This window comes from Amblyomma maculatum, chromosome 1 (assembly GCF_055883805.1).
Source record: "Amblyomma maculatum isolate TAMU_Amacu chromosome 1, ASM5588380v1, whole genome shotgun sequence".
In the NCBI taxonomy this organism is placed as follows: Eukaryota; Metazoa; Arthropoda; class Arachnida; order Ixodida; family Ixodidae; genus Amblyomma; species Amblyomma maculatum.
The window spans coordinates 341,833,184-341,838,690 of NC_139344.1; the positions used below are offsets into that span (position 1 = coordinate 341,833,184).

The 5,507-nt window shown below is 39.6% G+C and overlaps 1 pseudogene; it reads right to left on the reverse strand.

The window, feature by feature from the left end:
* Positions 1-2,269: 2,269 nt before the first annotated feature.
* Positions 2,270-5,171, reverse strand: LOC146207609 (uncharacterized; annotated as a pseudogene).
* Positions 5,172-5,507: the final 336 nt, after the last annotated feature.

Consider the following 5,507-nt stretch of genomic DNA (forward strand, 5'->3'; position numbering starts at 1 on the left):
ACTAATCTGTGCAATGTATACACCACCGAAACAGGAACATACTTGCCTGTATGCTACATGAAGTAAATGGTGTGGATAATCACAATTATAGATCTACTAAACTCTTAATTGGCCCTAATGTCTTTTAAAAAATGGAAAAGGAAAAAAGTAAGAACACAGTACTCTGAAAGGTTGAGGAGAACCCGTTTCAGAAACCTTCTCTGTAATGGTGTAATGGTGTGTAGTTCTCTGCAGTCGTGTACAGTCCCAGAATATTAACACTTTGGCTTTATGTGACATGCAGTCAGGTGACTTATATTGGTAATGGAATAAAACTTGACAGTGCAATTGCTTTACAGGTATGCAAAGAAAGTGCGTGACCACCTTACGCACTACTTCGTCACAGCTGGTGAGGTGCCATGGCAACGTGCAATGATCACTGCCAATCGAGAGTAGAAAAAGGTGGGTTCAATACTGGTGAAGTTTATTTTATACCAAGAGAACTTGCAAGATATGTTCTCTTGCATGTTCAGCAACGTAAATCATGAAGTCTTTTCAACAATACTTACACAAGTGCAGTAAAAGCATCTATAAATAACAGGCTAGTAACATAAACGATGACAGGTCAGGGATCGCACAGAAGTTTGTATAAGTAGAATTCCCTCAAGGACGTGCAACCGAAATACCTAAGAAAGTAAAAAAATGAACAGCCATTGCCATAAGTCAGTGGTAGAGAACTGGACGTGAAATTCGGAAGTTGTGGGTTCAGATCCCATGAGCTGCATGTAGATTTTTCTTTTACTTTAAAAACAATGACCTGTACGATTTCATTATTATTTCACTTATCAAAAATAAAAATCCCTTATGGTTTCCTTGGCGTCAAGTAGCTGTTGGCTTCTTTCATGTCTCATAATGAGCCACCTGTTTTCCCTATATTTGTTTGCTGTTTGCATATTTGAAAGTATTGCACAATGTCATCAAGTATAAAAATGAAATAGGAACGTCTACCAGAAAAAAAAAAAGATGCCTTAAACGTGAACAGGATATGCAGTATTAAATACCAGGTTAAATGCAATGGATAACCTATTATTGATGCAGTAATAACGCAAATTGTGCCAAGATTAGAAAATTTACACTCTATAGCAGTCATAAGCAAACAGAAATGCAATGAGATATTAGGTTAATAAAGAGGTAGTAGCACAGGTACTGACGATGTCATAGATTGCACAAAAGTTGCATAAGTAATAGGCCATTTGTACACTATATCACTTGCATATTTCAAAGTATCACAATTTATTGAAATATAAAAATGGAATAGAAACAATGTTTACCAGAAAAAAAGATGCCTTAAACGTGAACAAGATATGCAGCATTGAATACCAGGTTAAATGGAATGGATAACCTATTATTGATTCAGTAATAACGCAAGTTGTGACAAGATAAGAAAATTTACACTCTATAGCCGTCATAAGCAATCAGAAATGCATTGAGATATTAAGTTAATAAAGAGGTAGCAGCACAGGCACTGACGATGTCATAGATTGCACAAAATTTGCATAAGTAATAAGCCATTTGTACACTATGTCACTTGCATATTTCAAAGTATCACATAATTTCTTCAAATATAATAATGGAATAGAAACAATGTCTACCAGAAAAAAAGATGCCTTAAACGTGAACAGGACATGCAGTATTAAATACCATGTTATAAATGCAGTGGATAAGCTATTATTGATGAAATAGTAGCACAAGTTATGACTGAAGGTAATTTGCACTTCATAGCAATTATAAGTAATTACAAATGCAATGAGATACTCTGTTAATAAGGAGGTAGTAACACAGGTACTGATGATCAGTCGTAGATTGCACACAGTTTGTATAAGGAAAAAGCTATTTGTACTCTACATCACTTGCATATTTCAGGTAGAACGAGAGGAAGAAGATGGTTTACACTGAACAATGGTAAATGGGGTACGCCTCAGTTCGCAGGTCGAGCCAACGTTTCGACAAGTGGACTTGTCTTCGTCAGGGCCCAGGCGAAGACAAGTCCACTTGTCGAAACGTTGAGTTGACTTGCAAATTGAGGCGTACCCCATTTACCCTTGTTCAGTGCTCCTTCATATTGCCTATTTCAAAGTATCAAATGATCTCCTAGAATATAAAAATTGAATAGGAATAGGTCTTGGATATTCTTATCACATGCTACAAACAGTAGAAAACACAATATGGGACCAGCTTAGGCACTGCTTTCAATGCAAAACCAGTCTAAAATGGTTGCAATTCTCTGCTTCTTTTGGTCATCCTGACCAGCAGACAGGACCGACCAACTAAGTGGGGCATTGTGCATGATTTTAGACTGGTTTTGTATTGAGAGCGGTACGTAACATGGCCCCTGGACTAGACAGCCTATTCAAAAATAAGGGTCTCGGACTGCTACTTCAGCCTCATATACTGTGGTTTCAATCTGGTGCATGAGATCTTGGCCTATGTGCACAGGCAAATTGCGCAATCGAGCTTCAAGGCGCAAGCAAAAAAATGAAATAGAATCTTTTTTTTTTCATCCGGTGCTCTCTGATTTGCGCAAGGTGGTCCATGCATGCCTCAACAATCACTTCCTGGCTGCTGCCCTCTCCTGCATTTCTGCAAACCAGGCATTTCACATTAGTGCACACTGTTAGGCAGTTGGTTAAACACTCAAGGTAAATTTAGCACAAAGCTGACCAAGCAAGAAAGTCTGCACAGACAAAGCACAGGCATATAAGTGGTAAAACCAACTCGCTTTTACCCTTACACATTATTTTGACATTCAGTTGTTCAAAAATGTGATGCAACGAACAAAGATTGGAAATACTCACTTAGAATTTCTTCCTTTTTTTTTTGCGACACCCGTGCCCTGTAATGAATTGCAGAGTTTTCAGCATCAAATAAAAGGATTTATCTTCTGCCATCTGTTCAGCTAATTTGACTGGGCAGCCACACACATACCGTTTTGCAGGTGGTGCTTCAGGTGCTGCCGCCAGTGGTGCTGCCATTTCAGTCTCTTCTGGAATGTATCTGCAAGTTCATTATAACAAGGACACTTACGCTACATGCAACCTATATGAAAAACGAACCTAGCTTTGAAATAGTAGTAATATGCCAGAATATTTAAACTTTTCCTTACTCTTGTCCGCAGGCCTCTCCCTCTGCATCGGAGTGCGACGGTGCCTCACTGAATACCTGCAGTGCCATGGAACTGCAATGCCACAACGAAAACTACATCAACCCTAACTCTTCCTGTGTTTTTCTCATGCGGTGCACCTCATAACAATGTATGGTGACAGTAACTGTGTTCAGAGAACAAACTTCTGAAAAACTGTTTTTGTCAAACTCACTACAATGTTCACTGTATTTCGTTGCTGCTCATATTAAGGTGGGGATTGAGCGGTTCTTCATTCTATTTGTTCATCTCTTTCGGCCGGCATTGTGCTTCATGTTATAGTATACCCTCTCCATTGACCGTGTTTGTTGTAAATTTGTGTACTGCAACACCTCAAAGATCGTTGCTGTCGAGACAGCTTATCCCTGTTCATACTCTGTCATTTTCCTATTCCTAACTATTTTGCTTTGTTTGTCACATGTTCATATAAGGCATATGTATTCCTCCAATTGTACCCCTGCAATATGCCCTTGAGGTGTAGCAGGTACTTGTATATATGTAAAAAGAGTGCATGTATGAAGCTGGTGCCAGGCTGCAATATCTGCTTTGTTTTGTCTGCGGTGGGAGGCGGAGTGGGGTGGGGGATGGTGTTGCCTGTGTGTATTGACAGTATTTTATTGTGATGGTATTCATAGTGGTGACATTCTCCTGCTATGACTAGAGACAGACTCAGTGGTTGGCGAATTCAATAGCTGCCTCTTGTGCCATCTTGCTTGAGCAAGTGTGTATGGTGCCTTGTATTGTATTTGTTTGTGGCCGCTATACTAACAGTTTTAGATCTGTCTGGGCAGCTTTTAGCTTCTGTGTAAATGACATCTGGATTTTTGTCACAGTCCAATTTCTGTGCCTTCCTTAACCCAGGCTTGCCTCTTTCCCGCATTCTGTTCAGAGTTCATGTTTCTTGGTGTTGGTGCTGCCTGATTTTTCCACTGAGGTCATAGGACCTGGGCCAATTATAGTGGTATGAGGGTGTTCGATTGTTCGATGGTCGATAGCAGTTTGTGAAGTGCTCTGCCAGTGCACGAGTTTCCTGGCCTGACTCAGTTGCATGAGGTTGTACCTTAAATATTCACTCACTTTTCACCGCCCTCTTCAACTCTATAGGTGACGCTAAAAACAGGACAAAAGCACATGTATTACACGCACCTGCCCAAAGAAACTAGTCTCTCTCAACAGGATGGGACAGATTCACTTTCTTAATCAATGAGTGTTGCTACTTGTAAAGTACACATTTGTGTAAAGCAGCAGATTATTGTGGTGATGCATGGTTTCTTACCTCTTGTCACCATCTGCACTGCAGAGGATGCTGAAAAAAAATATATGCATGTATGTTTAAGCTTATTGTACCCATGCTTAAAAGTGCCCCTGGATAAAGCAGATTAATGATGAGAGAAAATAATTATGTCTAACTGCACACAATTTTTGTGTAAATCTCCTTATTCGACCACGGTTAGCAGTAAAATACGGTCAATAGCAATTGAGACCTGAGGAGACACCTGTGACTATCTCAGCGGAAACATTTTTACTGTGCAGGGCACAGTTATTAGCAGTACTAATATGCAGCAAGCATAGAACTAAAAGCACTGAATGCACAGTTTGATTGCACCTAACTAGCCTCTCCATGATGATACTGGTACTATTACACTGTTATTGAATCCCCACGGGGCCTTCATGCTGTTCATTTAATAAACTTCTATATTGTTAAACTCATTAAACACATTAGACTTTTTTTTCCCGCATACATTTATGAAACTGTATCCATTATTATGGTCAGGGCATAGCTCGCACAATGCTGGCATGTTAAACTCACAGTTCAGGCTGCGGTGCATCCTCCATGAGCTCAACCATGGCCTCAAAATGGGGCCATTTGATGGTGGGTATATCGGCAGCCCCAGCGCCACTCTTCTGTTTTTCCTGAATTAATTGTTTTTTCCTCATGTATATGTCCTTCAGGTTTTTAAATTTTTTTTCTACTTGGATCCCTGTAGGAGGAGAAAAGGTTGTCCATGAAAGCTTGCACGAGGCAAAATAACCTTGCTGCAAAGAATGCTGTGTGTTCAGCCTGTTTTACCTGGTAGCTATGTTTTGCGCAAATTTGTGAGATTTTCTCAAAACGAATTTTTTTAAACGTTAGACCAATTAGAATAATATGTGTGCATGCTTGCTTAAAACTCGGTTGCGCAATACGTGCTGGCGCCACAAAAAGAGATCGGTTTATTACCAAGACATATATCCCGGCTCCTCTAGACAAACACGAGCATCAAGATATATATATATATATATATATATATATATCTAAATCTAAAGGAGCACCGTTTATATTTACACA